The sequence below is a fragment of the Chiloscyllium punctatum genome, chromosome 22, assembly GCF_047496795.1.
Source record: "Chiloscyllium punctatum isolate Juve2018m chromosome 22, sChiPun1.3, whole genome shotgun sequence".
Taxonomy (NCBI): domain Eukaryota; kingdom Metazoa; phylum Chordata; class Chondrichthyes; order Orectolobiformes; family Hemiscylliidae; genus Chiloscyllium; species Chiloscyllium punctatum.
This window is the reverse complement of record NC_092760.1, coordinates 64,049,712-64,075,525: the sequence shown is the minus strand read 5'-3', so window position 1 is coordinate 64,075,525 and position 25,814 is coordinate 64,049,712. Positions and strand designations below refer to the sequence as shown.

The 25,814-nt window shown below is 41.8% G+C and overlaps 1 protein-coding gene across 3 annotated transcripts in view; it reads left to right on the top strand.

Moving 5' to 3' along the window:
• Positions 1-25,814, top strand: part of syt9b (synaptotagmin IXb) — a 99,967-nt gene that overhangs the window by 51,340 nt on the left and 22,813 nt on the right. The window lies entirely within an intron of this gene.

Here is a 25,814-nt window from a genome sequence, read left to right as displayed (position 1 = left end):
CAAAACATACACCAGGATAATGGGTCAAACAGTAGTTGCCTATTTCAATTATCATCTAAATTAGCTCATGTGAAATGAGGCTAAAAACCTTTCTTAAAGAAATAACAATTATATTGCTATTGTCAAAAATATTAATGTAAATAGGGAGCAATTATTGACTATGATATTGCTGTCTTTATTATTTCTACTGGACTTATTGTGCTGCATTATCTTTACAAAAATACATTTTTATCAACTTCTGCCTCTTATTCTTCTAAATTCCAATGATTATAGGCCCAAGCTACTCAGCTTCTCCTCAAATGCAAAAATCCATTTTCAATGTTGTAATGCACTAGATTATGGATTTTGAAAATGCTTTATGTAAGCTTGCTCTTTTGTTGCCTCAAACGAAGCTGTATTTTTGCTAAGAGGACTGACACATTTAGTTGTGGATCTTTATCTGTTTGTTTCATGTAAAATGTGAGGCTATAGAATGCCCATCTACAGTGGGATATAGCTCTGACACGGGATTAGTGGCGCTGGAAGAGCACAGCAGTTCAGGCAGCATCCGACGAGCAGTAAAATCGATGTTTCGGGCAAAAGCCCTTCATCAGGAATACGGTATTCCTGACGAAGGGCTTTTGCCCTGCATTCCTGATGAAGGGCTTTTGCCCAAAACGTCGATTTTACTGCTCCTCGGATGCTGCCTGAACTGCTGTGCTTTTCCAGCACCACTAATCCAGAATCTGGTTTCCAGCATCTGTAGTCATTGTTTTTACCTGTTTTTATAGCTCTGACACGCATTGTAAAAGTAACAAATTTACAATGCTGCCAGCTACCTCACTCAGGAGACAGTCAGCAATTCTGAGATGGATTATATACTGAACATATTCTCCCAGCACCTGATGTAGTTATCAAGGACAAGCATGCCTCTGTTTAACTGCCTCTGCCTGCTTTAATTTTGAAGATGGCAGTCATTTAAGTAGCAATGAGGTGGGACTTTTGAACATCTCCAAATCTACTCTGTTTTTCGTAGAGTTGCTGGCCAAGCAGAGATGGTTAGTGCTGCATGCCAGCATGCCAAATGGGAGCAGTGGGTGGCCACTGCCATTTGTGTGAATAGACCAAGAAGGTGACATTCAGTGATGGTCCAAAACTTTCAGGAATGTCTGAGATCTCACTGGCAGGCAAACTCAATGTCATTGAGGAAGGGAGGACATCTTTGACAGAGCAAGGAAGGGAGGGCAGACATGGGGATGCAGAGTTGTTTGGATCTTCATCTGGTTAGCATTGGAGAATATATGCAGCTGATACACTTTAACTGATCAGAACAAATGCCTTTCTGCACATGGAGTGCAGGCTTATTTCACCACTTGTTAAATTAAAACAGCCATTGATAAGATCCTTAATTAGCCATTAATTTTCCATACACCTCACTTAGACCAAGGACCAGGCAATGTGACTGACTTCTCTACCCCTTGTAAAAATGTAGTGGCCTGATGGCATGGTATCTTAATTTATGGGTTTACCTTTTTGCTTTCCCACCTGAAGGTAGTCCTTAAAATTCCACCCACTGCTCCTCACCAAAGGCAAACGTGACACTCAAGATGTTGGACAGGAAATAAACTAGACATTTATTAACTTGCAAAAACTCTGATTTCAGCACCTGTTTGATCACAAAAGCCAATTGAATGTTTAGGTTTTGTATGCAGTTTTATCAGAAATATGGGTCAAAGGGCCTATTTCTATACTTACAACACTCACTATATTCTTTCTCTATCAGTGCTACTGCACTGGGGCCAAAGAAAGAACCCAACTAGTTACATAGGAAAAGGGAAACAATGTTTAGAGAGATCCCAGATTATGCTGTAGGCTATTCTTCATAATTAAACTCCATCCAAACTCTACAAGCAGCCCTCAATCCCATCCAACTTTCACTAAGTCAAAAACCTCTAAGATTGGTCTCCGAAAAAGAGGAAAGTGTTTGGGAGGGTAAGGGTGCTCCAGTGGGTAGTGGTTCAGAGTGGAATATCCCAGCAAAGTGAGTGCACTTTCTGGGTCCCGGAGAAGCACTTGAAAGACAAAAGGGGATGCATTTGTTCCTTCTTGAGGAACTGATAAATTATTTAGATTCAATCAGTAATAGAGCTGTTACGTAGTCCCTTTAGAGAAGCTCAACATAATTTATCTTGAATAGAAATCAATGAACAAGGATTGAAGTTGCCAATGATAATGATGAATTGTATGAGTGTCCTTACTTCAGTGTAGGTGTTAACTCATTTAACATTATATGTTTGACATCTTCGTTAAAACAAAAGAGAGAAGAATGCCTTAGGAACACAGTAAACAATGTTGCCAACTGTAATTTCTATATATTACTTCATATCAGGTTGGTTCTTATTCATGTAATATTGAAATAGCTGGAAATTATCGTGGAACTGATGCTATTATTTTAACTTTTACTTTGCCCAGAATTGGCATCTATTTATCAATAAGTGATCGTAATCACACTCAAACAACCTTCTCGCAGCTAAACCATAAGGACTAGGAATGGGAGTCGACATATTCTGCTATGAAATAAGATGATGGCTAATCATATGCCTTAAATCCACATTCCCACTCTGCATACCTCTTCACTCCCTGAGAAATGAATATATATCGATCCCAGCCTTGAATATATTTAATAGGAGAACATCAAAAACCTCAAGAAGAAAGAGAGTGCCAAAGATTTACAATGCTCAAAGTAAAGATATTTCTTCACATTTCGATCCTATTAATCCCTTACTATGAGACTGTGATGTCATGCTTCATGCTCTAGATTTCCTATCCAGAAGACTAGCCAACTGAACACTGTACGTGTCATGCAAGCTCAGTTTCTTTGAAAAGCACCAAATGACCTCTGAGGAATGACCTGGATTCAGAGGGATTATTTATTGGACACAAAGCCGGAATATGGATTGGATTTTACCCTCCGGCAGGTTTGAAGATGGGATGGTTCATAAAATCCAATGTTGCACTGCTTTTCCAGCCAACTCTGACTTTCCTAACTTTTTTATGGGTATCAGGAGAGATGCACAATTACCTGTTTCTACCTGGGCTGATTTAGCCCTTTAATTGACCAATGCATGGCCACTTCACATACTTGCCTCACTGCCTCCAGTATTTTGCACGTTGATGGGAGGCTGTCAACATGCTGTAAGTCCTGCAGTCTTAGCTGCAGGGACAGATTTCAAGCAGGATGAATCCTGACCTCATTGAGGGCTTCCTTGCAAGTTCACCCTGCCACCCCATTTAACATTCACCTGAGATCTCTTGATCTCAGCCCATGACTGAGAATTATCTGGGTTCACCATCATGGTGTAACTGCCTGGAGACCAAGTCTTAGCCATGTGTTCATCTGCCGCTGGACTTGTAGAAAAGAAGAGTGTTGTCTAACTGGACTTCCTCCAGAGACCTGTCCTAGTAGCCAGTCGATTTACATTGCTTATCCAGTTCAGTTTCTGGTCAATGGTAGTCATCACGATGTTGCTAGTTGGGGATTCAGTTCTGTTAATGCCATTGAATGTCAAAGGATGATGGTTAGATGGTCTCCACTGGAGATGGTCATTGCCTGGCATTTGTGTGCCACCAATATTACTTGCCATTTTTCAGTCCAAGCCTGGTAATTGTCCAGATCTTGCTATATTTGAACACAGATTGCTTCAGTATCTGAGTAGTCGTGAGTAGTGCTGAATATTGTGCAATCGTCAGTGAATATCCCATTTCTGACCTTACAATAGAGGGAAGGTCAAGATGAAGCAACTGAAGGTGGTCCGGCGCATGATACTTCCCTGAGGAACTCCTGTAGAGATATCCTGAAGCTGAGATGACTGAGCTTCAACAATCACAGCTATCTTTATTTGTGCCAAGTCTGACTCCAAAAAGAGGAGAGTTTTCCCCTCGATTTCCACTGATGCTGCCTGACCTGCTGTGCTTTTCCAGCACCACTCTAATCTTGGCTCTGATCTCCAGCATCTGCAGTACTCATTTTTGCCTGGGTTAGATTTCTCCTGTTTGTCATGTACTGGAAATACTTGAGCAATTTCTGATGTTGTCAGGAGGATGCCAGTATTGAGAACTACTGGAAAATGCTTGGCTAGGGGTGCGGCAAGTTCTGGATCATAAGTTTTCAGCACTAATGCTGGGGTGACATCAGACCCATAGCCTTAACGATATCGAGTACCTCCAATTGTTTCTTGATATCATGTCGAGTCAATGGAACTGGCTGAAGACTGGCATCTGTGAGGTTGGGCATCTCTGAAGGGGGTTCAAGATCGATCTTCTACTCAGTATTTCACAGATTAGTCAGGTATATCCATTGCATAAAAAGCAGGATAAATCCAACTTCGCCAATTGCCACCCTGTCAGTCTACTGTCAAACATCAATAAAGTGATGGAAAGTGTTTGCAATAATGCTACCAAGCAGCACCTGTTCAGCAATAACCTGCTCAGTGATGCCCAGTTTAGGCTCCTCCAGGACCATTCATCTGCTGACCCTATTGCATCCTTGCATCAATGTATGGACAAAAGAACTGAACTGAACTGAAGGTGAGGTGGGATGACTGCTTTTGACATCGAAGGGACAATTCATTTGAGTGTGGCATCAAGGAGCCCCAGAAAAGCGGGAGTCAATGGAAATCAGGGAGAAAACTTACTGCTGGTTGGAGTTACACATTGCCCTAAAGAAAGGGTTTGTGGTTATTGGTTATCTCAGTTCCAGGACATTTGTGCAGGAGTTCCTCAGTGTAGTATCCCACACCTTCAGTTGCTTCATCCATAAACTTCCTTTCATCATAAGGTCAGAAGTGTGGATGTTTGCTGATTTTTGTACAATGTTCAGTTCCATTCACAACTCTTCAGACACTGAATGTCCAAATGCAGCAAAATGTAGACAATATCCAGGTTTGAGCAGACAAGTGGTAAATCAATTTCATACTACACAAGTACCAAGAAATGATCATCTCTAACAAGAGAGTTTAAAATACACTAACTGCCATTTCCATTGTTAAATTCTCCAATAGCAGCATGTAGGAGATTACCATTGAGTAGAAACTGAACTTGACTAGTCATGTAAATGCTCTGCTCAAAGAGCAGGTCAGAGGCTGGGTATCTTGCAGTAAGTATCGCACCTCCTGAATCCTCAAACCTGTCCATCGTTTACAATGCAGAAGTCAAAACAGTGATCCACTTGCCTGGATCCAAGAATAAAAGAGGCTTGACACCATTCTGTACCAATCCAGCCCACTTAATTGGTAGCATAACCACAAACGTCCACACACTCTATCACCAACACTCAGTAGAAGCAGTTCCATCTAAAAGATACACTGTAGAAATTCATCAAGGTTCCTTCGCCAACACCTTTCAAGGCCAAAACCACTGTCACCTGGAAGGACATGGGCAGCAGATCCATGAGAATACCACCATCTGCAAGTTCCCCTCCAAGACATTCACCATCCCTTCTTTGAAATTCCCGTCATTCTCTCAGTGTTATTGAGGCAAATTCCCAGAACTCCTTCCCAAACAGCAATGTAGATGTACCTACATCAAATAGCTGACAGCGATTCAAGAAGGATATTGATGAGAAAATAGGGAAGAAAAGGAAGGCATTTAGAATAATAATAGCTACAGAAATCAGGAAGAGAATTTCAAATGCAGGGGAGAGGCGAAGGCTGGAGTAAGGAAGGCTAAGGGGAAGCATGAGGAAAGGATGGCAGGCTGTGCTTAAACAAATAGTACAATATTCTTCAAGCTTATTAATATTAAAAGATAAGCAAAAGATAGAGTGGAGCCCCTAAGGAGCAAGCAGGTTAAACTGTTCAGTGAAGCAAAGGTATGGAAGAGATACTAAATGAATACTTTGTTTCTGTCTTTATCAACATAGCAGATGGTGACAGTGGACCAATTGAAAATATGGGTTTTGAGCAACTGAGCAGTATAGTGAAAGATAACGAAGTGTTGCTGAAGAGGCTGGCAGCACTCCAAGAAGAGAGATCACCAGGCCTTGGTGGGTTGCATCCTGAATTGATGAGAATCCGACTTGAGGCACAGCAGATAAGGGGACAACTATGACAATGGTGTTGGTCAATGCAGGACTGAGAGTGTTGTACTTAAATGCACACAGTGTTCAAAACAAGGTGAATGAACTTGTAGCACAGGTTGAAATTGGCAAGTACAATGCTATGGGTGTCACAGAGACTTTGCTGCAAGGAATTCCAGGCTGGGAGCTAAATATTAAAGGATATACATCCCATCAATTGTCTTATTAGTAAGAAATTAAATTAAATTAATCTTGTAAAGTGATGTAGAGTTGGAAGGAGTAGAATCTCTGTGACTAGAGTTGATGAACTGCAAAGGAAAAAAGACCCTGATGGGAGTTTTGTACAGGCCTCCTAACAGTGGTCAGGATGTGGGGCAGAAAATAAATAAGGAAATAAAACCTTTCTTATATACCTTTTCTATTACAGTAATTACGGGGGGTGGCTGCACTATGCAGGCGGATTGAGCAAATCAGGTTAGTAGCAGATCTCAAGGAAAGGAATTTGTGGAAAAACACAGCAGGTCAGGCAGCATCCAAGGAGCAGGAGTAGCTTGTTGTAGAGCCCAGTAGGGAATGGGCAATTCTAGATTTCGTGATATGTAATAAGGCAGATTTGATTCTCTAAGAAGGCAGCTCATTGTTTCAAGGCAAGGACAATAAATACTGGCCTAGCCAGCAATTCCCATATCCTGTGAATAAATAAGTTAAAAAGCAATTTAGCCAACAGCTGAGGAATAAAAGTCAATTTAACATTTAATTATTCTTTTATTCTTTTTCCTTTGCTTCAAAGGTACTGTCTGCTCCAATGAGTATTTCCTACTTTTCATAAACTTATGAAAGTTTATCCCACATTTTATCTAACATTTAATTAACATTTTAAGCAACATTTAATGTAGTTACAGTGCTTCTCTGATTCTTAATTAATGCACAGTGTGAAACTACATAATATTTCATAGTTGCCCTTTTCCAAATGCTGAAGAATATTTTCAGCCACTTTTCCCCAGTGAGCGCAATCCACAACTACAGCAATCAAGCATATTAATTTGGAATGTAACTGGACTTCAATCTTTCCACTATCCTGTCAGCTGAAAGAGTTGCATTTCTATAGTTCTATAGAAATTCTTATTCTTTTATGTTCTCAGGATTTCATGAAGTGTTTTAGAGTTAATTGAATATTTTTGAAGTGTAGTTACTGTTTTAACATGAGACATGTAGCAGCCAATTTGAAAACAGCAATAAGATGATAACCAGATTCATTTGAAGTGAGTAATTACTCAGTCAAAATGTAATTCCATATCTTAGTTTCGCAAAAGTATACACTCAAGTACTGAGTTCAAATTTAAGTGGTTTTGAGAGAGTAAATAAGGAGATGCTATTTCTAATAGCAGGAGTTAGTAAAAAATATATACTTTTTAAGGCAATTAATAATTAGTAAATGGACAAAGGGTAAAGGTGAGAAATACCTTTAACTCATTGTGTTGCTGTGATCTGAAATATGCTGAAAGGGTAGTGGATAAAGATTCAACAATAAAGAGAATTGAACAAGAACTCGAAAGGAGAAAGATGACAATGCGATGGCAACATGCAATGGAGAGAAAGTAATCAGATAGCTCTTTTGAAAGAGAAGGCACAAATATGATGGGCAGAATGGCATGCCTCTGATGGAATAATGACTCAATTCACAATTTCTCACTTCAGCAACTAATTTTTGCTTAACTTTTTATCTGGCTTGTTTTGGTTGAATATTTAGCATTCTCCCATCTAACTTTGCTTCTTCATTGAATTGGGGACAAGGGGGAATAACATTTAAACTGGAACCTGGGTCATTCTGTGTGATGCCTGGAAACACTGTTTCATACAAAGTTTGATGGAAATCTGAAACTTTCTTCTTCAAAAACCTGTTGACCGTTGCAAAATCAAAGGAAAATTTTAAAATAGATACTTCTATCAGGCAAAAGTGAGGCTTGCAGATGCTAGAGATTAGAATCAAGAGTGTGGTGCTGGAAAAGCACAGCAGGTCAGGCAGCATCCAAGGAGCAGGAAAATCGATGTTTCGAGCAAAAGTCCTTTACCAGGAATGAGGCTGGGACCCTAGGACATATAGAGATAAGTGGGAGGGGGTTGTGGGGAGACAGGTGGGGGAAGGTAGCTGAGTGTGCGATCGGTGGATGGATGTGGGGGTAATGGTGATAGGTTGGGGGGGAGAGCAGATAGCTGAGAATGAAGATGGTCAGGTAGGACAGGTCATGAGGATGGTGCTAAGTTGGAAGGTTGGATCTGGGAAACTGGTGAAATCCACATTGATGCCATGGGGTTGGAGGGTCCCAATGTGGAAGATGAGGCAGCAGGTCATTGGGGAGTGGTGACGGAGCTCTGAAGCGCTCTGAGAGTAGGTGTGCTTTCTCCCAGTGTAGAGGAGACCGCACTGGGTGCAACAGATAAGTCAAGTGTATGAAGGGTTACAGAACCAAACTGGATAGATGGAGTTAAGACATCTATCAGTCATAATTTAATTATGAAACAGGTTTAAAAATCTGAAATACTCTATTCCTGTTCCGATCCATTTTTTTTATCTTGTCTAAAAAGTGTCATTTTGGATGTTCTCTCTTCTGCTTACTTTTAATCAATTTGTGAGGTTATATGAGACTTGAACCCAGGCCTTCTATCCTAGAGGTGGGACACAACCACTACATGGCAAGAGCCCCTGAAAACTCAGGGCACATATTTGGCATTTTTAATAAACCTGTTCAGACACATTATGATGTAACACTGGGGCAGGTGGCTCTACAAACCTGGATCTTCTACACCAAAGGCTGTCAGACCACCCTTGTGCCACATGAATGTTAGGATCACTCATATACCATGATACCAATGTAATACAATGATTAGATATTGGCTCATGTACATGTTACATTCTAATCATACAATTGGTACAAAGCAGATGCCAACATCATGACATTGATCAGGTGTCACTCCTGTGAAGCCAGTCCCACTGCTAGTATATTCTCTACCAGTAACACTTTCTTTTGTACTCATTGGCTGGTCAGCATTTTTGCCCATTCCTAACTGCCCTTGAATTGAATGGTTTGCTAGGCCATTTCAGAGGCAGTTGTGAGTCACTTTACTATGGATCTGGAGTCACATGTAGTTGGACCAGGTGACGATGACCGATTTCTTTCTCGGAGGACATTAGTGAGCCAGATGGGTTTTTTTTGTGACAATCAACAATGGTTTCATAGTCATCAGTAGATTGTTAATTCCAGAATTTTGGCATAATCTAAAGTTGACTCTCCAATCTCACAACAAATACTTTTAGGAGAAAATGGTTGAGGCAGACATTTCAGGATAAAGATAGTGATGATCACAAACACATTTTAATGGGGGAACTTTAACCCATTTTCAATTGGGAGCACTTAAAAATCATCTCCACCCCCAGCACCTTCTCCAACTTCCATTGTATGCCTTCCACTCAGTCTTATGCTGACCCGCAACTATAAAGCCATGAAGTCAATGGTGGTCCCATTTGGCACCAGTGAGCGCTTTTTTGATGAATGTGCATTTGGAGATTTGTACCACACTGGGAACTCCAAGAGCATTTATCAACTTCAAATAAACCTGAAGAGGAGATGTGTGTTTTGGACCGAGAGGCAGGTAATCTATGAATTGCTGCTGCTAGGAAGCTGATGAAACCTTATAAAGGTAAACTGAGACAAAGGGCAGAATCTTTAGCGATCTGAGTATGTATGTTCAGGCAAGATTTGTGGCAGAGCCACAATAAGGCTTATCTTATTATTAGGAGCACCTCACTGAATTGTTTATGCTTTTGACAAGAACTGTGGTCAGTTTCTCACTAGACAGTGGTGAATTGACAATTAAGGGGGAGCTTGCCAAACACTTTGTCAACAGCACAGCTTGCCTTATTAATATTCTGATTCCTATCTTACCTAAATAACATTTCAAAAAAAAAGTGGAAAAGCATACAGAGCTAGGGAGGAAATTCCATGGGTCAGGACCTACTAAAGGTATTACCACTGTCGGTAGAGCAATTAAAATCAGGGATCTCAAGTTAGAGGAATTTGGAGGTCTTGGAGGGCTCTGGACTGGAAGAGTTCAGGGAAGGAGAAAGGCATGGGGTGATTTGGAAATAAGGAGAATTTGGCTTTGAGATTTTGCGAAATGGGAATCTGATGTAGGTCAATGAGCACAGAGGTGACATGCTTGGAGGACCGATCTCTGCACTCTCCCAAAGACCAGCTTGTTGTATATGGGACTGAAAAAGTCTGAATAGGTTAATACTGCTGGAGTAGCAATGCAGGTCTTTAATCCTGCCCCCCCAATACACTTGGCATCCTCCGCATTCATTTTGCACAAAGCTGGCACAGCTCCATAAAACTCTAACCTCCCACTATCCCAAATTAAATCCAAAAAGGAGCTCTTTCTCACGGTCCACTATGCGGAGCCAAGTATTGTCCCAAATTTGGGTTCTGCGTATGAAAGTTCAGGCCATAATTCTCCAGTTACATCTGAATAATCTCTGCACGATTGAGGGGATTGTCTTTGTCAACAGCTGATTAATATAAAAGTAGTAAAAGCAGAAAGTCTTGGAAACAAAAATCTCTAAAATTACACAAAACTTCAAACTGTAAAGAAAAAGGACAGGTTCATGTTTCTGGTATAGAATCAGCCACCTCTAACACAAGGGTGGGGGGGTTTGCTTGTTAATCAACAACTTGTGGTGCACAGACATTGCAACCCTGGGCAGCCATTGCTCCCAACCTTGAATTCCTCACCATCAATGCCGCCCCTTCTATCTACTACGGGAATTTACCGCTGCTGTACTAACTGCTGTGTTCATACCGCCACAAGCAAAGGTTGAGGAAGCTCTGGATGTGCTATACTCCACCACAACACCCTGGAGACAGAACACCCCAAGGCCCTGTTTATTGTAACTGCCTACTTCAATCAAGCCAATCTAAGGAAGGTGTTGCCCAAGTACCACCTGAACATTACCTGCCCCACCAGGGGCCTGAACATTTTAGACCACTGCTACACCACTGTAAAAGATGCCTACCTCGCCATCCCCCGCCCTCATTTTGGGAACTCCACCCACAATGCCATGTTTGTTCTCCCGGCTTACAGGCAAAAGCTCAAGCAGGAGACCCCCTCGTGGATACAGGTCCGGTGCTGGTTGGAGGAGTCAGAGGATCAAGTCTGGTGGTGTCTGGAATCGGCTGATTGGGCCATGTTCAAACAGTCCACAGATACCTTATATAAGTACGCCAACCCCATCACAGACTTTATCAGCAAGTGTTCCCCAACAGGAAATCCTGGATGAATCAGGACATAGAGAACCTGCTAAAAACTAGGCTTGAGGCCTTCAGATCAGGAGACCCACTCAAATATAAGGAATCCAAGTTTAACCTTCACAGAGCCATTAAGATAGCCAGGGACCAATACTGATTCAAACTAGAGACCCAGACAGACACCCGGCGACTATGACAAGGACTGAATGACATCACATGTTCTAAAAAGACACAGTGCAAGATAGCAGACAATGACACATCCTTCTCGGATCATCTCAATGCCTTCTATGCTCACTTTGAGCAGAATTTTGGCGGAGAGGTAACACCTATTACGACAAGTCCTGACAAACCTATCCTAACAGTCACGGCATCATAGGTCAGATCAGTTTTCCTTCATGTGAATCCAAGGAAAGCAATGGGACTAGATGGAGTACACAATGGGCCGTGCACTCAGAGCATGTGCAGATCAACTGGCAGAGGCCTTCTCAGACATCTTCAACCTATCCCTGCAGCAGACCACTGTCCCAGCCTGTTTCAAGAGGGCCAACATCATCCCTGTGCCTAAGAAGGCTCATGCAGCATGTCTCAATGACTACAGCCCAGTGGCCCTATCTTTGGTGATAATGAAGTGCTTTGAAAGGTTGGTCATGGCATTAATCAACTCCAGCCTCCCCACTACTCTTGACCCACTCCAATTTGCCTATCAGACCAACAGATCCACATCAGATACCATATCATTTGGCCTTCACTACTCCCTAGAACATCTTGACATCAAGAGTATCTATGTATGAATCCTACTCATTGACTACAGCTCAGCCTTCAATACTATTATCCCGTCAAGACTGAGTACTAAAATTAGTGATCTCGAACTAAGCCCCACTCCCTGCAACTGGATAGTCAGTTTCATGACCCAAGGCCACAATCAGTGAAGATTGGGGACAATATTTCATCCTCACTAACACTTAACCCTGGAGCCCCTCAGGGGTGCATACTCCGCCCCCACTGTACTCACTGTATACCCATGACTATGTTGCTAAATACCAGACTAACGGCATTTACAAGTTTGCTGATGACACCACCATAGTTGGTCAAATCTCAGATAGGAGGTGGAAGACCTGGAAAAATGGTGTACTGAGAACAACCTAGATCTCAATTCTAGTAAAACAGATGAACTCATTATTGACTTTCGGCAGGATGTTACTCACACCCCCCCCACACACATATACAGCACAGAGGTGCAACAAGTGGAGAGTGTCAAGCTCCTGGGAGTGGTCATCCACAACAAGCTCTCTTGGACTCTTCATGTGGATGTACTGGTTACAAAGGCCCAACAACCTCTCTTCTTCCTCAGGCAGCTGAAGAAATTTGGCATGCCAGCGAATACCCTTGTCAACTTTTATAGGTGCGCAATTGAGAGCATTCTGTCTGGATGTATCACTACCTGGTATGGCAACTGTACCATTCAAGATCGGAGACGGTTACAGAGAGTGGTGAACTCAGCCCGGACAATCACAAGGACCAACCTCCCACCTATAAAATCCATCTACCAGGCCCACTGTCAAGGAAAGGCCGCCAGCATTTTTAAAGATCCATCCCACCCACGCAATGTTTTTCTCCAACCTCTACCATATGGGAGAAGGTACAGAAGCCTGAACACACACACCAGCCAGTTTTGTAACAGTTTCTACCTTATTGTTATTTGAATACTGAATGGACTCACAAATTCTTAACTTTCACCAGTAAATGTGTTTTTGTTTTTGCTGATGTTTACCTATTATTTACTAATTTATGCTATTTAACTATGTGATCTGCCTGTATTGCTCACAAGACAAAGCTTTCCACTGTGCCTTGGTACACATGACAATAAATTCAATTCGATTCAAGTCAATTCAAGCTTTACCCCGAAACATTAACCACTTTTCACTCTTTCAAATTCTGACAGATTGCTGTATGTTTCAGATACTAGCTGCTTTTAGGATAAATGAAATTGAAAGGATTCCAGTTTTCTGTGCTGTTTATTAACATAGGGTTTACTGTGTCAGCTGTAACTCAGTGGGTGATGCTCTCACCTCTGAGTCAGAAGGTCATGGGATCAAGAAACCTGAGCACAAATTTTAGATTAACACTCAAGTGCTGCGCTGAGAGAGTGCTGTATTGGTGAAGGTGACAAGATTTTTTTTAACTACTCCATCTGCTCTCTCAGCTGAATGTAAACTATCTGCCATCTTGAAGAACAGCAGAGGAACAGCCCTGGTGTCATGGTCAGAACGTCTACTTCAACTAGCATCACTACAAAAAAATGGTCTGATCAATCTGTCACTACCATTTATAAGAATTTTTGTACCATTAATCACTGTGACTCTGATATTACGAAGCTAACAGCATTTTAGAAGTGCTTTGTTGGTGGTAAAGCACTTTGAGTCACCTTGAATTTTTTTTTATTTTGTTTGGAGTCAATCTTGTTTGAATAGTTTCTTCTGTGCCTTTTAAATTTCCTTCTCTGTGTTAAAATTTTCTGTGCACCATGTTTGGCCTATTAATTTAAAGGGATCTGAATTTTATGACTTTTTTTGGCTAAGTGTGAGTTGTGTAAGATTTTTTGGGTGTCTTTCATCATGAGATCTACTGGGACAGCACAGTGGCTCAGTGGTTAGCACTGCTGCCTCACTGTGCTCGGGACCTGGGTTCGATTCCAGCCTCGGGCAGCTGTCTGTGTGGACTTTGCACATTCTCCCCGTGTCTGCGTGGGTTTCCTCCCACAGTCCAAAGGTATGCAGGTTAGTGAATTGGCCATGCTAAATTGCCCAAAGTGTTCAGTGCTATATAGGTTAGATGCATTAGTCAGGGGTAAATATGGGATAAAAGGGTAGAGGAATAGGTCTGTGTGGGTTACTCTTTGGAGTGTCAATGTGGACTTAAGGGGTTGAAGGGCCTGTTTCCACACTGTAGTGCTTGCTAGCCAAATCTTACCAAGCTTTGCCTCTTTAATCATCTAATTCACGCACTGTCTGGTACAATTTACCTCTGATGGGATATCCCAGAATTGACTGGCATCCCTGGGGAGGACCCATCTTTAAAGGGCCATCATGCACCAAATGAGCACTGTCAGCTGCCTTACATAGTTCCTGATACTTGCCCCAGACATGACTGAATGCCATTTTGTGGACTTGATCCTGGTGTTCCAGCTGGGTGGGGTGATGCACAAGCAAGACAACGCTTTCCCCCAGGACTGGCAGTCAGTTCATCCCGCGGCATTTAGTTCTGCTTACCAAAAACATTCCGCACCAAGCTCCAAACCAACAAGTTGGCCTACTTACCCATATAAAGTTTGAGAATTGGTTGAGAACTGACACCAGACCATGCCAACCTTGTCTGAGTTTGCCAGCCAGATCAGTCCAGTCCCAGTCGTCTGGAGGAACGCACAGCACTGTCAGAAGAAGATCGATGTCCTTATCCCCTCTGCCAGTGTAGGTGCCACCATTCCCCCCTGACATCACTCATCTCCTATTGTACCCACAGTCCACCAAGGCTCATGCTCTACCATTCTCACAATTGCCTAACAACATCTTCCCTCACGCATTCTCACCACCCCAATTCCGACAGCACTAAGCGTGCATGCCCTCTGTGGTATCTACTCACTTGCCAGGGAGACCTTCCCAACTGCACTAACAACTTCTGCAACACCATCTTTCACTTCCCAGCATACCTGCCTGTTTCTCATTCCAGAGGAAAGCACCTTCAGTTGGACAGAGAGTCAAGACGGGTGGTAGGCTGCCTGATATTTGGCTGCTCACCCCTTGTGTGGAGAACATTCTGACTCTAACTGTCCAAGCAGCTAACTGATAATGTCCAAGCCCCTGGACTGATATCGGAGACTACCCTTCACCTCCTGTGCTGGGATCCCTGAAGGTGCTTTCCTCTGGAATGAGAAACAGGCAGGTATGCTGGGAAGTGAAAGATGGTGTTGCAGAAGTTGTTAGTGCAGTTGGGAAGGTCTCCCTGGCAAGTGAGTAGATACCACAGAGGGCATGCACGCTTAATGCTGTCGGAATTGGGGTGGTGAGAATGCGTGAGGGAAGATGTTGTTAGGCAATTGTGAGGCCTTATCTGAGGCCTTTTGACATCCATGACATGTTTCTTGGCTTTTGTGTCTGTACTAAACTGTACAGCAACTCAGCAGGACTGTGTGCCTGGTATTTCTGGCTGAGGGGGCATAGCACAAAACTTACAGGACTAGTCAATATAAGGTAGAATTGTTATAAGTATCCACGTGGGCTGTGCTTTCTGACAGCACATAAACACATCTGGATGCAGCCTGGTCTAGTCCATGAGTCAAGTCTGTATCCCTGAGCACACAATGTCCTTTCAGCAGCATTACAGTGATAGTAACTGTGCAGCCCTGAAGCACAGAACCACACTGTAGGTGGATCAGAGGTGTACCACAAGGGTTCTCAGAGGCTGGGACATGTCAGAGCTGAAATTATCAGATACTTGCTCTGATTTCCATGTCAAGAATTCTCACTGTCCACTTGTCTGGTGAGTTTGGGAAGACAAGATGCTGAATATTATTTCAGTGAGTTGCAGCATTAATGAGGTGAGTAACAAGCCCTTTCATTGGCAATTGGCCACTAGCTCATGAGAAATCACCTCACCACTTGGCAAAAGTATCAAAGAAGCAGTGGATATTCCTGACATTAAGATTTTCCTGGTATTGAGATAAGCATCTCTGGGCTTCTTATCTGGATCTGCCACAAATTTTGGCACAGCCTGTGTCACTCAGACTCCGATAAGATTCTACAACAGGTATCGGTTTGCTTGAATGGCTGGTTAACAATGCAACTTAACACCAACAGTGTGGGTTCAATTCCTGCACCCATTGCGGTTACTATGAAGTACTCTCCTTCTCAGGGTCTTCCTTTGTCTGAGGCATATTGACCCACATATTGAACGACCACCAGTCACTTTTCTCTAAGGGGAAAGTAGCCCTATGTTTGCTAAGACTATGATGACTTTACCCTCTACTCAGGTCTTCACATGGTCCACAAAAATGTCTCGCCTCTTCTCCAGTTTTGACAGGGCTGTTGCTTGTACTATTTCCCACTCCATGTGATCTAACCATCCGATTGCCCCATTGAGAAAATAGGTCTTCTTCTGCCACAATTATGACATTTCTGAAAAATCAAAATTCTCTGAACTGATTTGTTTTCCTTTTCATATCAGTAGAAAAAACAATCTGAGTTACTTCAGTCTGTCTCCATAACCCACGAAGTACAGAACACTGTAGACACATGGCACAGAGTCCCAACGATTTACAACACCTCAGTCCCACTCCAAATATTCAAGCATGTAACCCAGTTTTTTGCTCTCAACGCAGCACTGAGGGAATGCTGACATTTCAGACAGCTATCTTTCTGTTTCTGTTTTAGTCATGTCACAGATAATATGTGTATTCTGGCAATATTTATATGAACAGCTCTGGCCTGTTGAAATGGTACTCCTTATAAAGAAGACCTTTAATGAAAATAATCTAAAGATGAAACTTGAAGATCTCCAATTGATGGGTTGTGATGATTTCCTTTGGCAACTTGTTCCATTGTGAGTTTGTCCTTGAGATGAAAGACTGCTGATGCATTTTCTTGGAAATAAATGGTCTTTAAGTCTGTGTACATGACTACCCTGTGTTTGTCATTACCAGAGGGCAGCAGCTACTTGTTTCACCACTCTATTCCATATGTTATACAACATGATCAATCTAATTTTTTTCCCTCCATGGCTGCGTTGATTCCAATTTCAAATCGTGGTCAGGATTTGACACCCTGTGTATTTCCCATATTGATGCATGCAGAATCAGTACATCCTTAAAGTGTTCCAATCCTGTTTGTATCTTTTGCTGTGTAAGGATTTCACATAAGACTTGCAATGGATGGGCAAAAGTTTGTAAGCTATGTCTTTTATATATTTGCTGCAATGTCAAAGATACCTCCTCAGACATCCAAAAACCCAAGTTGTTTTGGTTGTATCAGATCACTGTGGAAAGCTCCTCCAAGAATTGTCGAATATCTGCATTCTGAGAGAGTTTGATTACAGAACTTAATATGTACCTGTTGCTGTATTTTTTCTTGTTGGGGTTGTGTATGATAGTATTTGAGACATTGAATGGTATTTTCCATTGGTCTTACCATTTTTGCAATTCCAGAAAATCATCTTGCAGAGAATTGATGTGATCTTGAGTTTTTCCTGATTCATAAACTAATATCTGCATCATCAATACAGTCATCAGCAAATAGCTGCACCCTGTTTATTGAGTTTTGAAAAGGGCATTTATAGAGTTGAAGAACTGTAAAGGTTCCAACACTGATCCCTGGGGCACTCTGGAGAGGACATAGAGTCATAGAGTCATGGAGATCTACAGCATGGAAACAGACCATTCAGTCCAACCCGTCCATGCCGACTAGTTATCGCAACCCAATCTAGTCCCACCTGCCAGCACCCAGCTCATATCCCTCCAAACCCTTCCAATTCATATACCCATCTAAATGCCTCTTAAATGTTGCAATTGTACCAGCCTCCACCACATCCTCTGGCAGCTCATTCCAAACACGTACCACCGTCTGTGTGAAAAAGTTGTCCCTTAGGTCTCTTTTATATTTTTCCCCTCTCACCCTAAACCTATGTCCTCTAGTTCTGGACTCCCCGACCCCAGGGAAAAGACTTTGCCTATTTACCCTATCCATGCCCCTCATAATTTTGTAAACCTCTATAAGGTCACCCCTCAGCTCCGACAGTCCAGGGAAAACAGTCCCAGCCTGTTCAGCCTCTTCCTGTAGCTCAAATCCTCCAACCCTGGCAACATCCTTGTAAATCTTTTGTGAACCCTTTCAAGTTTCACAACATCTTTCCGGTAGGAAGGAGACCAGAATTCTGACATTATTTATTGCAATATTCCAACAGTAGCCTAACCAATGTCCTGTACAGCTGCAACATGACCTCCCAACCCCTGTACTCAATACTCTGACCAATAAAGGAAAGCATACCAAACGCCTTTTTCACTATCCTATCTACCTGCGACTCCACTTTCAAGGAGCTATGAACCTGCACTTCAAGGTTTCTTTGTTCAGCAACACTCCCTAGAACCTTACCATTAAGTGTATAAGTCCTGCTCAGATTTGCTTTCCCAAAATGCAGCACCTCACATTTATCTGAATTAAACTCCATCTGCTACTTATCAGCCCATTGGCCCATCTGGTCAAGATCCTGTTGTAATCTGAGGTAACCCTCTTCGTTGTCCACTACACCTCCAATTTTGGTGTCATCTGCAAACTTACTAACTGTACCTCTTATGCTCGCATCCAAATCATTGATGTAAATGACAAAAAGTAGAGGGCCCGGCACCGATCCTGAATGATTCCTCAATGCATGTACCTATGGGTAAGCAGGTGCCAGCTCCAATTTAACAGTGTCCCCTCGATTCCATTATAGTGAAGTTTGGACAAGAGCCTTCCATGAAGAGCTCTGTCAAATATTTTTCCAGAAATCTGGTATTTCCACAAAAGTAGTTCCATCTCTTTCAAGTCTCAATGCTAGGTCATCAACAGTCTGTAAAAGCTGTGTTTCAATGCATCTTTTATCCTGAAAAATCATGCAATCTACCAGTGCACAGAGTGCTTCTTGACATGAGAATGAATAATCTGTTCAAACAATTTGCAAATGACGCTGGTGAGAGATACCAATGTGTAGCTTCCCAACTGAATTTTATCTCTTTTTCCAAACATGCCACAACAGTTGGTTTCTCTCCATTGATCTAATCGGGAGTTACTGTTTATTGACTCTTGAAAGACACAGGCCATTTTTGGAACTAGTTCATCAGCTGTTAAAATTCAGGGCAGGGGTGGGGGGAATGAAATTCTAACCGAACACCCAATCTATCCTCTCAGTTGGATACAAAAGATTCCATGGCACTGTTTTGACAACAGCTAGGAAATACTCCTTGTTATCTAGCTTAATATTTACCCCTTAGCCAACATCACTAACAAATAGGTTACTAATCAATTTCATTGCTATTGTGAGGGCATGTTGTATGCAAATTGTTTGCTGCAATTTCTATTTTACAATAGGGACGACAGTACTTAAATACCTACTTTGCAGGATCCTGGGTTCATTCTATATAAATACAAGTTTATTTTTCTTTCTTCATAGGTGTTTCTGCCATATGACAGCAAATTTGAGAATGAGATTTTTTTATTTTCACAATTCATTCTGTCTTTCTGTGATGTGGAGTGCAGAAATAAGGTGCCTCCCACAACTTGCAGAGGAGCTTAAAATGCCATGTTCCATGATCAGGCACTTAGAATCATAGAATCCTTACAGTTTGGAAGCAGGCTATCCAGCCCATCAAGTCACACCAACCCTCCAAACAGCATCCCACCCAGACCCACTACCACCCCACCCCCCCCATCCCTGTAACCCTGCATTCCCCATCGCTAATCCACATCCTTGGACACTATGGGGCAATTTTGCATGGTAAATCCACCTAACCTAAACATCTTTAGACTGTGGGAGGAAACCAAAGCACCTGGGGGAAACCCACACAGACACAGGGAGAATGTGCAGACACCACACAATCGTTCAAGGATGTAATCGAATTGGGTTGCTTGGCGCTGTGAGACAATAGTGCTAAGTATTAAGCCTAATGCAGACTTATGAGTTCAAACACTCTTTCGGCCACCCCTTTTCTTCCACTAGTGAAACAGTGGATACTTGTTTATGCATCATCCTTACCCAGTGCTGACTTGGTTTAATGCTGTCTACTCTCTTAGAAAGAGAGCCGAATATAAATCAAAGTCTTGAATCTTTTCATTCATTATTCATGTTTCTATGTACCAGGTCTTTGAGATGTGCAAGAGAGTTTTGCATCCAAGCAATATTATAAAATTATTTTTCATATGATTCCTCCATTTGGGGCCAGCATGGGGTGTCAGTGGTTAACACTGCTGCCTCACAGTGCCAGGGACCTAGGTTCGATTCCAGCCTTGGTTGAATGTGTGGAGCTTGTACGTTCTCCTGGTGTCTGAGTGGGTTTCCTCCAGGTGCTCCAGTTTCCTCCCACAACCCAATGATGTGCATTAGGTGAATTGGCCAGGCTAAATTGCCCATCGTGTTCAGGGATGTGTAGTTCAGGCGCATTAATCAGGGATAAATGAAGGGGAGTAGGGTCAGGGAATGGGTCTGGATGGGATACTCTTCGGAGGGTCGGTGTGGACCTGTTGGGCCAAATGGCCTGGTTCTACACTCTAGGGATTCTATGATTCTATGCTATCAAAGATTTTTAAAGATTATTTCAATAGCTATTTTACCAATAAATGTTTAACAACAATCATGAAATGAGCTCTCCCATTTCCTGCATTATAATGGTGACCTCACTGCAAAAGTATGTTATTGTCTATAGATTGCTTTGGGACATCCTGAGGTTGTGCAAGATATTATATATATGCAAATCTGTCTTTTCTCTTTTTCTTCTTTACTGAAATATGCAAAAGTTGTTTCTATTATCAAAGCTCAGTCTTCATTCAATGCTGCCCTACTTAACCCAATCCCTAGTGACTTCCTGTTACTCAAGTTACACTTCCAATCCTGACATTTCTGTTTGTGTCTACAGCAGCTACCAGATGATCAAACTATTGTGGAATACTTTTACCACTAGATTAGAATCGGTGGGGGGTGGGCATGCAGGAAGGTGGGGAGTGTGGCCTGGAGTAGAATATGAAATGCTTGGACTCCCCATGAATCAGAGGCTAAGGAGCCAGGGTCTTGTTTTGCATGTTCCAACTCTTGCAAATAGCTGACAGAAAGAGTGCTTCACCCTCAGAGGTGGTATGTCCCACAGATGAGATGCCATCAAGATGTGAGACATAAATCCAGCCCCTAAAGTAATTGATGCTCCAATTCCTCAAGCCTGCTAAGTGTTGGAGTTGGAAGTGGGGTGGATGGGAGAGGAACACATTCACAGAAGTCATGAGTCTCCTTGGCCATTTTAACCCTTTCTCTTCATTAAAGTTTCAACTGATCCTCTTTGCTGTAGACTTTCATCTTCTGCACAAACTCATTTCACTCATTAAATACATACAGTTTGGCATGGCCCTAAATGCTCACAGAACACATTGATGGTGAGATGCTTCACCCATGACCAGTGAGTATTGGGAAGTCATAAGCACACTTCCTGCATCTGTCTGACCCACAAAGATGTTAAAAAAGGTTTCTTAGCACTGACATGTCCTTTGAAAATGTACCCATTTCACTTCACTAAGTCCTATTCCCATAGACACTTAAATCCACTTGAAATCCCATGTTCTTACAAACATGGTCACCTCCATTTGCCTTTTTAATAAATGTAGACATTCCTGTATATTCTGTTCACCATCTGCTCCAACATTCCCAGCAATTATTTATTCAATATGAGAATTGTGCCAGGAATTATTATATGTCAACCATTTCTTTTGCGTCTCATCAAATACAATGCACTATGAAGTCCCAGCTTCATCTAAGACTTGAATATTGTTTCCAAAATTGGGCAGATTCTCCTGCCACCTCCATCAAACGTCTAGGCAAGATACAAAAAAAGATTCTGGCAGCAGATCGGTGACGTTTCCATCACATTGGTCCATCAACTTCTCCCTCAATTCACTCAAATGTTTTTTCTCTGCCTCAGTCTCCCATCTCTATTTCTCTCCTCTATTCTTACCTTCTTGTTTTCTCCTTTCCTCCCACTCATTTCTGTCTTTCTTGCCATCTCTTTCTTTCCCTCCTTTTTCTTTTATTTTTTGCTTTCTCTCCCTTTCTTTCTTTCCCAAACTTATTCAGTTGTTCTTTCTCTCACTTTCCTTTCCGCCTAGAGTCATACTGATGTACAGCATGGAAAAAGACCCTTCGGTCCAACCTGTCCATGCTGACCAGATATTCTAAAATAATCTAATCTCATTTGCCAGCACATGGCCCATATCCCTCTAAACACTTCGTATTCACATGCGCATCCTGTATGAATCCTAGAAAAGTTTTTTCTAGGATCAGAGGATATGGACTTGGCTGGCTGACTCAGTATTTATTGTCTGTCTCTAAATGTCCTTGAAAGGTGATTGAGAGCTGCAGTTCTTTGGTGTAGGTACACCCACAGACCTGTTAGGAAGGACTGAAGAGAGAGTTCTAGGACTTTGTCTGTGTAACAGTGAAGTAACAGTGATATATATCCAAGTAGAATGATGTGTAGCTCGAAGTTAAAGAGTAGGTGGTGTTATTCCCATGTATTGCTGCTTTTGTCTAGATGCTAGTGACTGGGTTTGGGAGGTGCTATCTAAGGAGGATGCGTGAATTTCTGCAGTGCATCTTGTAGCTAGTACACACTGCTGCACTGCTTGTGATTAACACCCCATCAGTCTACTCTCAATCATCAGCAAAGTGATAGAATGTGTCGTCAATAGTGCTATCAAGCAGCACTTACTCAACAATGATCTTTTCACTGATGTTCAGTTTGAGTCAGGCTCATTGGCTGCTAACGTCATTATAGTTGGGTCTAAACAGGGACAAAAGAGCTGAACTCAAGAGGGTAACTGCCCCTGAAATTAAAATTGCATTCAGTAGAGTCTGCTAGGAAGGAATGCTAGCAAAACCGGATTCAGTGAGAATCAAGGGGGAAACTCTCTGTAGTTGGAATCCTATCTGGCTTAAAGGAAAGAGGTTGTAGCTATTGGAGACAAATTATTTTAAGCACAGAACATCTCTGCAGGTGTTCTCAGGTAGTGTCCTAAGCCCAACCATCTTTGGCTACTTCATCAATGACCTTCCCTTCAGCATAAAGGCAGAGATGGAATATTTGTTGATAATTGCACAACATTTGGTGCTATTTGTGACTCCTGAGATATTGTCTATGTCAATATAGAGCAAGACCTGGACAACATTCAAGTTTGGGTTGATATGTGACAAGTAACATTCACTGCACAAGGGTATCAGGTAATGATCATCACTAAAAATAAAGAATCTAATCATGATCTCTTGACATTCAGTGACATTATCAACACTGAATGCTCCCTTATTAACATTCTGAGAGTTACGAATAACCGTGGCTCAGCGGTTAGCACTGCTGACTCACAGCACTAGGGTCCCAGATTCAATCCTAGCCTCGGGTGACTGTCTATGTGGAGTTTGCACATTCTCCCAATGTCTGCATGGGTTTCCTCCCACAAGCCAAGATGTGCAAGTCAGGTGAATTGGCCATGCTAAATTGCCCATAGTATTAGGTGTGTTAGTCAGAGGGAATTGAATCTGGGTGGGTTACTCTTCGGAGGGTTGGCTTGGATTGGTTGGGCTGAAGGGCCTGTTTCCATGCTGTAGAGAATCTAATCTGAAACCAAACTGGACAAGCCATATAACTACTGTGGCTCCATAAACATGTCAGAGTCAAGGAATTTTGTGATGAATGACTCACCTCCTGATCAAAGACCTATCCACCATCTATAAAGCAGAAGTAAAGAGTGTGACGAAATACTGTGCATTTGCCCTAATGAGTGCAAGACCGACAACCTTTAAAAATCTCAATACTATCCAGGATAAGCAGCCTACTTGATTGGCAGCCCATGTAACATCGTGAAAGTTCACTCCCTGCACCACTGACACACAATGGTAGCAGTGTGCATCAGCTACAAAATACCATAAATTCTCCAACAGCACCTTTCAGGCTCACAATCTCTACCACCTAGAAGAACAAGGGCAGCAGATACATGGGAACACCTGCAATAGCAGCATCTGCATTTTCTTTTCCAAGCCAATCACCTCCCTTGACTTGAATGAATAATAAAAAAAGTTTGTGACAGGTGGGTCATTTATAGTTGTGCAGAGACCATGTTCATGATCCATATATTCTTTCTAATTCTACGCCAGTCTAATTATATGACATCTTTGCTTTCATGTCATGAAGCCTGTTTGTAGGTTTGTATACTAGTATCACCTTGGCCTAAATAAATTCATTTTATTAATATAATCTGTGTTCCATCAAAATAGGTAATGAAAAAGTATCAAACCAGATGTTACACATAATTAGATTGATTTAGGTAAGATGCAATCATGAGAGTATAAGTGAATAGAGTCGATTTGCTAAACAGGGCAGAGGTGTTGAAATGACTGAGTTATGAGAATCTTTCACAGCTTCTTTACTCAAAGATTAGTCAATAATAGCACTACATTCATGTGCTTTCACAGATTAGCCAGGAATGAGTAAATCTTATACATATTGGAATACTGAAATCTGTGACCTACTCAATGCCAGCTTGGAAATAAATTGTCATTCCTTCTTTGTTGCTGGGTGAAAATTCTGGAACGTTCTCCCTGTCAGCACTGTATTGCAGTTGCTCGAGACCGTGACTTAGCAACACCTTGTCCTGTGCAATTACAAATAGGCAGGAATTGCTAGCCCTACCAACATTGTTAAATCAAAAATGAATGAACAACCTTTATTTATAGAAATCTATTAAGTTGAATTGTCAATCTCACTATTTACTTTCCTAAATATGTTTCTTACTTCAGTGCCATCTATGAAGAAAACTGTTGAGATAAATTGCATGTATGTGAGCCATCCTAAATGGCTAGTATCTTGTTTTTAAAAGATGTTAATGAAAGAATTTATAGTTCTACTGTATCCTTCATATTCCCAATAGCATTTTGAGCTGATGTTTTTCCTTGATCTTGACTTTACTATTGCAAGCTAGGGTTAACCCTAACCCTTTCATTCCCCCACCCCATTCCCAAATATATTCAAAACTGTGTTTCCCATATTCTAACTCACACCAAGTCTTGTCCACTTCCCCTATGCTCACTGCATTGGCCTTCAGCCAAGTTTAAAATTCACATTCTTGTTTCTAAATTCCTCTACGCCTCAAGCCTTTCTATGTCTTTAATAACCTCTGGTATCTTAACCCACTAATTCTGCTGTAAGGTTTGAATTCTGGCCTCTTGAGTATTCCTGACTTTCATCACACTACTATTAAGACCCATGCATTCAGTTGTCCATGTTCTAAACTCTGGAATTTCCTGTCTCTCTACCTTGTCTTCCCACTTATAGAAGTTGCTTACAATATACATCCTTGAACTAAGAATGGGCACTTAACTTAGTGTATGCTTATGGTGGCTCAGTGTAATATATGATGCTTATGGGAAATACCTTGGGATATTTTCTAATGATAATGGTGATATATAACTATGTTATTGCTAATATGAAATTTGTTTTGCTGTAATGAAAGGAAATACAACAGCTAATTTGTGCAAAACAAGGTTGCACAAACTACGTTGAGCCAAAGGCCCAAGTAATCATTTTTTGTTGCTTGAGGGATAAATGCAGCTAGGGGATCGGGTCTTCTTGGAAATAGTGTTTTCATACCCATTGAGAGGACAGATGGCGTGTCTAGGTGAAAGTG